This window comes from Myripristis murdjan, chromosome 21, assembly GCF_902150065.1.
Source record: "Myripristis murdjan chromosome 21, fMyrMur1.1, whole genome shotgun sequence".
NCBI lineage: Eukaryota > Metazoa > Chordata > Actinopteri > Holocentriformes > Holocentridae > Myripristis > Myripristis murdjan.
Genome location: NC_044000.1, coordinates 8848821 through 8862455, shown reverse-complemented (window position 1 = coordinate 8862455; position 13635 = coordinate 8848821). Strand labels below are relative to the sequence as shown.

The window sequence follows — 13635 nt, the reverse complement described above, 5'->3', positions numbered from 1 at the left end:
GTCAGCTGTCATGAATTACCTGCACTCATTATCTGGCTCCTTGTATTCCTGTCTGTTCTTTTTGGAGATTATTTCTGTGGCATTGTGGCTCGGTGGGACTATATCAAAAGCAGAGGCAGAGGATAAACAGTAGAGGAAAAAGAGGGATAACATGCACTGCAGGCTGGGAGCCAGATTACACCAGCACTAGCTGCTGTTTGGCTTACAGTCTGCTAAGCCACAGGGCAGCCTTGCTGATATGGAGCGTTCTTTTCCAAAGCAGCACATATGCATTTTGTTGGGAAAACATTATATAATTCAAAATGTGTCATAACATAAAAGATAGTTTGTAAATTTGTCTCTGCTTTGTCAACCAAGGATTTAAACTCCCCCACGGCCTTTGAAAAGGACCAGAAATTGAGCAGATGAGTTGAAAAAATGACACATACTCATATGAGATGATAGCTGCCTTTAAATTAAAGCACATTTTGGGTTAATTTAGTTGCCATTCATACTGGGGCTTTTGCTGACAAAATGGTTATGGTTTTGAACACAGAATCATCTGTGATTGTGAAAAATCGGCCTTTTGGAAGGACACCCATTCATTTTGTATTTTGGATCATTTTGTGAGACAGGGTGTCACTTTTTTCATATACTTTTTGAATAAAGCTCTCCAATGCACCCACAGGGACAAGGCCTAAGACACCTTTTCCTCTGTATATGTCCATGGAGATGTAAGAAAATGTAATGTACAAATTTGTATTCCATATAAAATGCTAAAAATCATAAGATGTAAATGGTGGAGGTGGCATTTTGAATCTAAAAACTCAAGGTTCTCAGCCCCTATATCTGTAAACAATACTATATATAAATTATGCACAAACAATAAATATATAAATCTATGTCACACACCTTGATACTCATTAAACTACATACAATTTGCTGCTTTTTACAATAAATCTAAACCATATGAAAGCTCTCATATTTTTTACTTCTTTTTTACTTATTAGTTGGCAAGAAGATATCAGTTTTCCAGACAGGATTTTCTACATTTTAAACATACTGAATCATAAATTTGAGGTTAAAGAATGAGTTCAAACTGGATTTATTTTGTTGTGGTTGGGAGAGAGAGAGTGTAATCCATCACAGATTAAAGCTTGCACGCCTAAAATTGCAAGCAGCAGTGTTGCCTATATGGGAAAACTCAAATTCTGCAATGTAATTTTCTGATGTGTCTTTGCTTCCACTAAACCAGAGAGTAAACAAATCATTTACCCTGCGTTATGCATTGTAATATGAATACATAACTCACTGTGTTACAGTCCCATATAATAAATGCCTTTTCCCTCCACACATGTAGTGAAAAATTAAGTAGATATCAAAGTAGCTGCTATGTCTTTATGATTTTATAGTGGCTGTAAAGATACCATTTTTTTCAAACCAGTTAAACGAGCTTGTTCCTTGGTTAGCTGATTAATGGCATCATTATCAGAAAACATCACTTAAGAGAAGAAGAATTATATTATTTGAAAAGACTGAAATCATGTGCAAGCTTACACCTTTGTACACATTGTCTTTATTTAAGCTCGTTCTTGATGACACTCTTCAATAAAGGGAGTAAAGTGCAACATAAAGCCTCATCTGGGCCCAGCACAGGGAGGCAAAACAGCTCCAAACCAGCATAGAAACCTATAATGACCGAGCGGTATGACTGAGTGAAAAGCTTTGCCTTCAAGCTGCTTTTCAGAGCAGCAGCGGGGGATCTTCATCACTATACGCACCGTATTTATACAGCACATGTTCTCTTCATGTGACACTGACTCTGCAATTCAAAGGCTCCTTTAGCCGCATACCCTGAAATAATAGGATGCTGTGGATAATTGGGCTCATACTAGGAATGTATTCACACTGAATGTAGGACGTATGCATGCTGAGTAAGTACCACTGCATGTCTCCTTACTCCTGTTCATGCACCGTGCTTCCAGAGAAGCTGTCGGTATGTCTCTACTTCAGTGTCCCCAAAACAAACTCCACAACATTAAGTGTACTTTTCAGTTAAAATGACTCCGATCATGAAGATATGGCGTCCATAGGATTGGCTGACAACAATAGCTAGCGTGTGTTTACTTGGTGAGATTTCAGAGAGGAAAGATCCCCAGTATAAACAGCATAATTATATGTCTTCCTTTTGGGTGGGTGTGGGGCTAAATTGGTGTAATCAAGGCTGCAGTTCAGCCCCTGGCATTGATGTTGGAATGAATTAGGACAGGACCTTGCTGAGATCTGGCCCCCCTGGGCATTTAATGAATACATACTTATCCTGTAAATCACATCCTGCTGATACAACGGCAAGTCTCTGTTTTGACTTTGCGGTAAAACTCACACTGGGAAAATGAGATCTGCGGGAAATGCATCCTTGAAAGGGTTACATTTGTAGGTGCATTAACATTTTTAGACATTTAGCTCAGACACTTATCGAAAGTGACTCATACTGGGTGCAACGTACAGTAGCAAAAACACCAGGCCCCAGAAACATCTTGTAAGATGGTTATCATATTTTTTTTTCCCATTACAGGCTTCCATAGCTTCAAATCAGTGCAAGTCATCAGGTTCCAGCACAAATTATATGGTATAGATGAGATTTATTTATTCAATTTCTACTTTGGAGGTTTTAATGTACTACTTTACACTATAATTCTCTGTGCAACTACTTCAAAAAAGAGATCCATAATTTCTATTATATATGCTATATTGAACAAATTTATTACTTTTGTAGATTTTTGTAAAGTCCTTATTTCTTGGGTCATCAAAGCTCCAGAGTCATTCAGGTGGAGAGCTGCGGTTTGAGAGGAAGCTCCGCCCCTTAATCCTTTGAAACCTGTTGGGGTGTTACATTTCCTGAGTCTGACTGCTTGTGACAGCAAATTGGCTCAATGTAGTTCAAAAACATGGGGGAGAGGGCAATGAGCAATTTAGCAAGGAATGACCTGAAAATCTGCAAGAAATTAGTGAGAAAGTTAGAAGAACCTGAGAGAGAGAGAGAGAGAGAGAGAGAGAGAGAGAGAGAGAAAATTATTGTAAATGTTTTTTAAAAAAAAACAAACAAAAAAAAAACTTGGAAATAAATATCCAGAAATCTATCTTTATAATTATTATTATTATTATATATGTAAAATTTTGTCACAGGAAGAAAATCTTGTCTTTTTTTGGTTAATTTTCAGGTCATCTTCTTGTCCACTTTTTACTAATGTCTTGCTAATTTTGCTCATTTTTCAGTCCTTTCTTGTGAAGTTGCTCATTGTGTTTTTCCAAATGATTATGAAAGCAGTCAAATGAATCTGCCCAGGTTTCAAAGCATTCATTTGATTGCAGGACCATTTTCCTTCATTAATTCACCCTAACACTAAAGATGGAGAGCACGTTGATGAATATCAGTATAAAATACAAGATGTAAACATGCCGGAGTGGGCAAGAATGCTAATTTACATCTGCAGTTTACTCAGCAAGTAAAAAGAAATAAATTGATTAATTTAAAAAAGCAATATAATTTACAACATGCAAATACAAATGTATAGAAGACAGTCATAACTTTTCAACTGCTCCAATGGCACGTTCACCAGCAGGCTGTGGTTGGAGTTTGGTTCATTAAACTTGGCTGACTGCCTATGAGGAGAAAAATCTTTTATTTCAGATGCCTTTCATTTCGCATCAATAATCCTTTGACGGAACTTTTTGCTGTCGTGTTGTCCAACTAGCATGGAGCAAAGTTGTTGATGGCAGGCAGGACAATGCAGAGGTGAGGACCAGAGCAAAATGTTCTGTGATTTTTCTCCACTCAGCATTGCAATCAGCTTTTATCCGTTTCTTCCTCAAACATGGCTATTAAGTGAGCACAGAGGAAAAACAACCTGGAAACACTGTCTTCTCCATACAATACTGCATCACTTTTGAGCTCCTGGTATGTTCATATGTATATTCATGTGCACCATGGGATGAAAACCAATATTCTAACTAGTGATCAAAAACTCAGCTGGTCATCTTTAAAGTGACCATCAAGAGAACCACCAAGCATCTGTTTGTATGTGCAAATGTAAATGTGACTGAGTCTCCCAGATCAATAACCCTAAGAATAACAGTTTTCAGGGGATCAAGGGTCAAAGTGCCCATAATGAATAGCTTAGGCCTACATCCCTTGAATGGCTGAACTGTAAACAAACAGACAGAGGCTCAAATGTCCAAAAAGAGCAGACCTACAGTGAGATCAGCTGTTTTTCTCATCAGCTCACTCTACCTCACTCACTCCCCTATCTCAGGTCCATATCTGAGTTGTTTTTTTGTTTCTCCGGCAAACGTGAAAATTTTAAGCATTTCCTCTCCTTTCATTCCAGAAATAGTCCTCGTATGGGCTATTTTTAGAGTGCAGCTATTTTTTGTGCATCCTTGATGGTGCAAAAGTTTTTTCATTCCCGTGCTATCATGCTGTTACCATTCTGTCGTTCATTCCCAGTTTCTAATCTGATCCCTCAGCAGCTTTTTATGGAACAATCAAATTCAGCCTTTGATGTGGAGCTATTTTTCACAGATTTGTCATTTTGCGGTTTTAATCTTTATTTAGCAAGTGAGAGGTTCTGCTCAGCATATATGCCTGTCCTCACCGCCCCTCGGTTTCACAGTCATACTAGGGTTTCACTGACAGGGCTGTTACTGATATCAGTAGTTTCATACCAACATTTCAATGACATCTGGTGTCTTTAAATTTGTTAATTTTCGTGCCACACAATCATTAGCATTCACTGTTTCACCCAAAATTCTATATTTATCAGGGTGAGAAAGCCTCTGAAACAGCATTCAGACAAAATAGGACACTGAAGCTCTTCATTCAAACCAAAAAAACATCTTGTAGGGTAAGCAGCTCTTCGAGAGAAGGAGCCCACTCCACCCATTAAATGGCAGGGAAAACTCTTAGCAACAAAGTGAATAGATAAATGTGCAAAAAAAAAAAACTTTGCAGATTCTACAGTGTTTTCATGTAGCTGTGGTCAAGGCAGATACACCACATTTGCAGTGGACCACATGACTGGCTTAGACCAGAGACTTGATAAAAGACCAGTATTGTCTTGATATACCAGTGAAAAAATGAGGTGCTTAAGGGCACCTCTACACCAGTTTTTGAGAGCATTAATCACTTGGTTTAGCCACATTCCCCTGACCAGTATGAGGATTCAAGTGAGAGACCTTCCTGTCAAAACCTTCCTCTAACCTTTAGGCTACCACTGCCCCCCTTTTTGTGTGGCTGCACAATGCCCTTATCCTGTCTCCCAATCGAATGCATTAGACTGTCTGCTTCAGTGCACCAAATATGGAATGGATGGAGCCACAGACAATGGTTATCCCCTTGCCTTGAGCTACTGTGCATCCACTTCTGTTTAAAGGCCTTTCTGCATTGAGGTCAGATCAGCCATGTAGTTAGCATGATGCTTTCAGATGTCTTCTCCCAGTGGACAAAATGATTCACTAGGAAGGACCACAGCATGATGGGGAGAGGACCGAACAAAGGTTGAATGGAGTAGACAAACAGCCTGTTTGAGTATCTGTGGTCTAAAGAAAATTAAGACTTTAACTCTTCCAGGAACCAAAGACACTCAAGACTCTGTGAAGAACAGTGAAGACGTCAGAATGTACAGCCTTGAGCAACTCGCCTGATAAAGTGTCAACTAGCACTTTCGCTTTATAGCAAAACCAGCTCTGAATATGAAGTGTGGCTAGCCTAGTAGTTACCTTAAACATCTTTGAATTTAATTGTCAATGGAGCGTTATATCAGTGTGAGTGACAGGTCAAAATCTGCTCGCTCATGAGGCAGAATGACAAATATTTACTTCCCTTGATTCACTTTAATTCACAGCAGTGACATTTGTCTTGGCTGTCTGTTGAGCTCCTCCCCTGTTGCCACTGTCTCAGTGGAGTGTTGTTCCCATATGAATTGTGACAGCACCCCAACAGTGTTTTTTCATTTTCATTTTGTATGTATCACACTCTGAAATAAAGGAACATGCCACTGCAAGAAGTACGGATGAGGCCTGAGACAGAGTTTTGTGCTGCAGGATAGATGAATGTGCAATGCATTTCAAATAGGATAGGGACTTGTAGAATAGCTACCACCATACTATTGCTGCCACGAGTACTACTACGATAAGTTCTACACCTACTCAAACTTAAACTCATTTAATAACATCCTGTGAGAGATCAAAACGTCAGCTGTATTCTCCTTACAGGCACTTCTGGAACAACTTTGGGACTAGTTGTGTCTCTGCGGACCCAGTTAAATCCCATCAGATCCCTTTCTCCCATGTTTCCCTTAATCTCCATCCCTCTTAGTATTTTTTGCAAGTCCCAATTCAAGTGAAAATACCCAGAGGAGGAAGATTGTATGCTCTAAGTAAACAAATAAAATGATGCAAGTAGTACATTTCTCCCCCCTTATAATAACCTGTCATTTTATGGAGGGTGAGAAGCTGGTCTATTCTGTTTTTTTTTTTTTTTTTCTTCCAAGACAGAAGGGGTAGGAAGACAAGGGTTAGTCAGAATCAATGTGGTAAAGGACCTCTTGAAATTTATAGGAGGGGTACACTGGAGGAAAACATGGGGAAGGTCAAGCTTTTTTAATTTTAGTCTGAGGGAGAGTACACTGTTTTTGATTTGAGTCCAGGGGACAGTCATACAAATTTGAATGATCAAATTTATTTATTTATTTATTTATTTTCAGGCGGCTTTTTGGAAATTAGCAGCTATGCAAAGTTCCTTCAGTGACTCTCCTCCTCCTAGCCAAACTGTGTGGTATGATCCAGTGTAGCATTTCTCTTTGGGCCAGGCTTGTAATCATCACATTTGGAGCAACTCAGGCACCTACCCCCTCATCACACCGACCTGGGTTAAGGTTAGGATTAGCCACTAACCCTAACCTTTACCTAGTCAGTGCAACATAGCCTCACTGCTAAAAAGTTTCCTAATTTTACAACCACAGAGTTCAGGTCAGCTATGGTGCTGTTGTGTCGCTGCTGCTCTGGTGAAAGTACGGAAGCTGCCCTGAGCCAAACTTGGATGGACAGATGGTGACATGGTGTCATCTGGTGGACGAAATGAATGTCTGTTACCTAAATACACAGAGTGGGGTCACATTTTATGATGTGCTGATCAGCTCTGATGCCACATAAATTCATGTATATACATAAACTGTCTCCGCGTCACCTACCCGAATGAAGGATTTTCTCAGATTTGGAGACCTGCACCCACATGGACATTTCAGTCCACCTCTACCTGTCCTTGCTACGCTGCTTGGTAAATTATGTAGAACGGTGCAAGCTTTCCAGGTGATTTCGTTATTGTGTGTGTATTAATATATGACTGTTTTAACGATTCACTTTAAAAATTAGAGCGGCTCTTTTCAGAAATTGTAAACATTTTCATGTACGCAGTTAATGTCACTGCAGCAAATATTGTGAGACATTTAGGCAGCAAAACTGAAAGGAAGCTCCCCACGGGAAACAGAATTAAAATTTTAGCTGCTGAAATATTTTTCTGGACAGCTGATGGAGCTCAGGATTTACCAGCAGGAAGGCTGCTTTACTCCAAACAATTTCTCTGTATGAACATTGTGTATGTGACCTTTGGGACATGTAGAAGAACACACAACATTAATTAACATTAGATTGTGACTGTTTCTGTCAGTTTCAGTGTATTGCGATTATAAAACGTATCGACAATTAACCCAACCTATTACAGCAAAGAGACCAAATTGAACCAAAATATTGTAGTGATTATATGCTGAATATCATGTCGCCAGTGAAAATAGTGCAACGTGTGTTGGGGGAGGGGTACTCATCTTTTTTTCAATCACTTGGGGAGGGTCAAAGAAAAATATAGTCTGGTCAGGGAGGGTCACAGCTTTTTATTTCAGAGCATCTAACAGTGACCCCTCATTCTAAATAACATACAGTGTCTGAGTTCCAGCCATGTAGTGCTCCAAGCAAGGCAAAACAACTGCAAATAGTTACTTGCAGTCACTGAACAATCCAGGCCTGATGGCCAATTTTACTGTAATCTAGGGATACTATTTAGTATCTCTGGGCGTATTCCCTCCCTTATGTAGACCCATGTTTGTCACAACAAAACTAACTTGAAACTAATGATTGCCTTATAAACTTATCCATGTGAATGTTGTATAAATGTGTTTAAAGAGAACACTGACAACATTATGAGGCATATGAGCAAGATCGCCTTTAGTGGGGAGGAGGTACAACCATCTCAGAATCACAGTCAGTGTAGAAACATGGACCACAGAGAGCAATGATGAGTACTCCTGGTTGTGACAAGACAAAATTAATCAAAATGTTATCTGCATATAGCTTAGTTATCACAGCCGTAATAACAGTACTTGTAGGTCCGTCTACTGTTCTGCAGCCACAGACTGAATTTATACATTAGTCTATTGTATCACAAAAAAGTGCAGTATAATTGCTTTAAAAATGTTCATTATTTAATAAATTTCATTCATTCATATAAATCTCATCTTGAACTAATTATTTCACTAAAAGTTAATCGACCTGACATTTTTATTTATCTATTTATTTATTTTTAACTAACATTCAGTCAGTAGGCCCACTGAAATTACAAATGTTTTTCCCAAGAGACCTGGTTGACAGAACAGCATCCAAGACAAAAAGAAGAAGAAGAAGAAAAAAAGAATGTAAAATATGAAATGGTCAGCTGAAGGCAGGATTTGTTTAAAGTTTCAGACTACATAATGTTTGGATTTGGGCTAAAGCTCTCCAGGTGTGAGGAAAAGAAAAAGAGAACCATTGTCCAGAGCAGAGCATGAGCTGAGCTTGAGAGAGGAGAAGAAGGAGAATTAATAGCATCGCGCTAATGCACATAATTACATAAGTTCGTCATAAAGCCCTCTGTTATACTCTGCTATTATAAACCCCACAGACACCACCTCTGATTTTCACAAGACCCTCATCTAATTACTAAACGAAATGAGTGGGCTTTGCTCTTTACTGGCCTATTGACTGATCTCTGGCCTCTGACCTCTGACATCTGTGGTCAGCTGATACATACTGCCTTTTTCTACAATTTAAGATTAGCCTTATAACCCGTTGAGGGTCTCCTCTGAAGAACCTTTAACTGAAATGAACTGAGCTGAACTGGGGGCAGCACAGTGAGTAGTGCTGTTGCCCCACAGCAAGAGCACTCTGGCTTTGAATCTGAGCCCTGATCCTTTCTGTGTGGCGTTTGCATTTTCTCCCATGCTTGTTTTGATTTCCTCCCACAGTCAAAAGCAGGTCAGGTGGATTGAAGACTCCACATTGTCCACACTGTAGGTATGAAAGTGTGTGAGTGTGTTTGCCTGTCTGTGTGTTAGCTGTGATGGGCTGCCAACCTGTCCAGGGTGTTTCCCTGCCTTCTGCCCAGTGCATGCTGGGATAGACCCAGCTCTTCAAGACCTTGAGGAGGAATTAGCAGGTATGGAAGATGGATGGATGAACTGACCTGAACTGACTGGAGAGTGTATGGACCGGACTGGACTGAATTTGATTGGTTCAACTTGGATCCAGTTCAACGAAATTGATTTTCTGTCTCTGATCTTGTGTCATGTTATTGAACAAAACACTTTGCTCTCAAAATGCAGACCAAGTCCATCTTTCCTTTCCGAGCACCACAAAGCTTAATGCTTAAAGAAACCAAAAAGGACATCAATCAATTATTTATCCAGGTCTTCTCTGTCTCTGCTGTGCCATCCTAGCCTACTTTCGTCTGTAGTTTGGGGGCAAGTGCAGTGACTTGTTGCTTGCCATGATCTCTCCTAGGTCATACATTATGCATGGAGTTGTTCTGCATAGTATATGCATACAATATGGCACCAGTTCATCATCAAAGCCTCACTTCATGGAGAGTCTACAAAGGTTCTGACAAGAAATCCCAGAATTCATCTATTATGCTTGCCCTGAGTACCAGCATTTCCGAAAAACACAAGCCGTATTGCAGCCACATTCACACAGGCATATATATCACAGCACACATGCATACATACACTGCACCGGCACACACACCCATCCACACACACATACACAGACCAGCCAGCTTGACATTTGAGCGCGCTGATGAGAGCGGTGCATCTTACCCTGCCAGTCACTGTGTGTATCCACAAAGACAGATGTCAGCAGAGGTAGCACGCTGCGTGGTGTCCGCTGAGGTGTAGAGCATGCCTGGTCTGCATCACATTCACAGACCACCCGAGGAGGAGCAATCCACAGCGACGAGCCACGACTCTACAATCTGGGTCAGTGCTGCTGGAGCCATCCTTATGGAGAAGAGGTAGCCACGGCGGGGACTGCAGTCGTCACAGGCCCACATGGATCCCCGTACCCAGGCACGGTCGCATCTTCCAGCTGCAGCTGTTTGGATCCAGATGCAATGAATTCCACCGGGAGTCAGAGGGAAGCGAATCCATGAGGCTCTTACATCCACAAACGACGGAGGGGAAAACTGAGCTGTTTTTTTTTTTTTTTTTTGCTACATGAATAAAGCCTTGTGCACGCCAACCATCACCACCTCAGTGAAAGACTCTCCCCCTCTTCCTCTGCCTCTCTCTCTCTCCCTAATTCACTGCTTTATTGCTCTATTTCTGTCTTTCTCTGATGCTCACTCATACTTCCACTTCACTGCTCTCTCTCTCTCTCTCTCCCTCCCTCTAATTCTCAGCTGTGTCTCAGTGCTCTGCTCAGCCTGTGCCCAGAGAATGTTGAACATGTGTTCAGGGTGGGGGTTGGGGACTGCTGACTTCATAGGTGGCACGCTTATTACTTCCTACATGGATGGATAGAACGGCACTGCACTTGCATTTTGGGCACAGCGGCGCATCATCGGAGGTGGCAACAAGCAGCTGCTTTCGATAATGTTTGGTTGACCCCATTCCTCCTGAATAATCCCGCATTTGAAAGCTTGAAATGTCTGAGCAATTGTCGATCAGTTTAATTGCAGCAGTTATCCATCATTGGTGTAAATCTGTGCGCTGGTAGGAAGTGAATCTATATTGTTGTGTGCTGTGGTGACGCAAAGGATGATAAAATCGCTGTCAGTTTAAATAGCCTGCAGGCACAGCACCCAAGCTGAATTGCAGGAGGGGGAGAAAAAAAAACCTACAGGCTTCAACAATGAGCTCAGAAATGATATGCAGCACGAGAGTGTTTATGTTCCAGCTTAACAGTGCCTCTTTCTAACACCCTTCCCATGAAGAAAAAAAGATTTAAGGGACGAGAGGAAAGAGGGTGAACTGATGACGCATTTCTCTACGTTATTTGACAGGAGCAGAGGGAAGCCGGAGGGGGGCAGAGAGGAGGAAAAAAAGGGGAAGAAACGGAGAGAGAGGCAGAGTGGGAGAGAACAGAGAAAGCAGTGAGGCAACGAGAAAGAGAGGGAGACATCGAGATAGAGAGAGGAGAGCTTTGGAGTATTTATAGAAGGTTGGAGACTGATGTAAAGAAATAAGCTCCTCTATTTCTGTGCCATGTCACATGGTCTGCTCTTGGATGATACGCTGTCAGGCTAAGTCATATCAAAAGGATCCTATGTTGCTACGATTGCAAGGATGCACATTAACTGCAGAAATATGCCCCAGGAAAACGATACATGTCTTTATTCGAAGCAGATCACATAGAAGAAAGAGATTTAGTGGGGTCTTTTGTGGGAAAATATCACTACTCTTATTATAATAGCTGTTTATTCAATGATAGGCTCTAAAAATGTCTCAGAGTGAAAGATTCCTTGTTGGACATCTTAAATCAAAATGATGATAATCAATAGGGCTGTTACACTGACTCAGTTAGCCGGTGCGCTTAATCAGGAGAGCTAGATGAATGAATTAATTAAGAAGGACTAGTAGGTGACGCAGAGGAAAAGGGGGTTGGGGCATTTTGGGAAATATGTAAATGAATGCTTTTATTTATAGTCTATAATCTCTTTACCTGGGAAACCAGAAATGTCTATAATGAAGAAGAAAGGCTTTTCACCATTAGCTGAGAGAAAAGATGGAGAGTCAATTTTGAATTTGCAAGCAAGATGGTGAGAATTTGCTAGCAAATATCAAAACCTGTGTGTGTGTGTGTGTGTGTGTGTGTGTGTGTGTGTGTGTGTGTTTGTTGGGACCAGGATACCCCTGGGCTTATGCTGTGACCTAGATTAGGCCCTGATGCTCCCAAGCCTGGCAGGCTGTGTGTGTGTGTGTGTGTGTGTGTGTGCCATGAATAAATGCGTTTGCATGTGTGTTTAGATGCATAAGAGAGAGAGAGTGTGTTTGAGAGAGAGAGTACTGTATGTACTGATGGAATGAAGCTGCATGGCTGCGCTGGTTGTGTGAGTAAGAGCCTCAGCTGGGCGACATACAAAGAGGTGAATGTGCATGCAGGAGGAGAGAGGGGAACCAAAGAGGCACACACACATTAACGAAAACTACACAGCCTGTGCCTCAAAGGCCAACCTTACATAAGTTATAGCGCAAAATAACAGTTACACAGCACACTGCAGTGATGGCAAAATCAGACATCAACCTGGAAGCGGACCAAAATCTGTGTGAAAGGCCCTCTAAATCATGTTACCTTGGACACGGGAAAGCTTAACAGATTAACACTCACTCATTCATCCTGCTGATGCTGAGACTACACGCTTATGTGTTTAATGTTGCAAATAAGAAATCATCACTAGCGGTTTTTTTTTTGGGTTTTTTTTGGACCTCACTATGACTCTTCCATTGCATTACTCCATATATTGTCCAAGCTATTACCAGTTCAAATCCATACCTCCTAAACACATGAATGTGCTGCTTTTCACTGCATTATATTGGCCTTATGTAAGAAATGAGTGGAATCATCTCGCCCCAGTTCCACCATTCTGTCCTCCGGCCAAATTCCCCTGCATGCCATCAAATGGTTAATCCTGTGCGTCAGGATTGAAGAATACACAATGTATAGACACTAGGAGAATTCATTATCCATTTAAGATTTGATCACACACACACACACACACACACACACACGTACACACACACACACAAATCATTATCCATTTGTTTGGGCATATACAAGTCTAAATTTGCAGCGGGAATTAAATGAATGATAGATAAATGGGTCTATTAGATTTTAAAGATGAAAAAATACAGATAACTGCACACACTGTTATCATGCTAATATAAACAGTTTCTCTTGAGTGGACCATGTTCCTCAAAACAGAGCCAAGTCAGCTTCTCTAGACGCCTCTGTCCATGTCTTAGGATAAAAATAGCTCTTCCAGAGACAGATGGTGACTCTCCCACAGTTATGGTAGGTCCTATGATGGAAAATGATGGGAAAATACTCATCAGTAAACTATTTGTTTCAAACAGGAAAAGATCACACAAATTCCACACTGGTGGACATTCAGACGGGTTACAATTTATGATTTGGGCCCCAAATGTGGTTGGATATGGAATAATTTCAGAAACACAAAACCAAATCTTTTTCCATATCTGTCACTGCACATTCAAGTGTGTAGCACAGGATGGGAGAATATTTTTTAGTATTTTCTCAGATTGTCCCTGAAAATAATACAAGGACAAAGGTAGA

General features: G+C 40.8%; 1 protein-coding gene across 4 annotated transcripts in view; it reads right to left on the bottom strand.

Annotated features, from left to right (window-relative positions):
- LOC115379824 (nck-associated protein 5-like) overlaps positions 1–10761 on the bottom strand; it is a 78851-nt gene extending 68090 nt beyond the window's left edge. For all 4 annotated transcript variants that reach the window (XM_030080740.1, XM_030080742.1, XM_030080741.1 and 1 more), the window contains exon 1: positions 10161–10761. The gene's annotated coding sequence lies outside the window, so the exon portion shown is untranslated. The remainder of the gene's footprint in view (positions 1–10160) is intronic.
- Positions 10762–13635: the final 2874 nt, after the last annotated feature.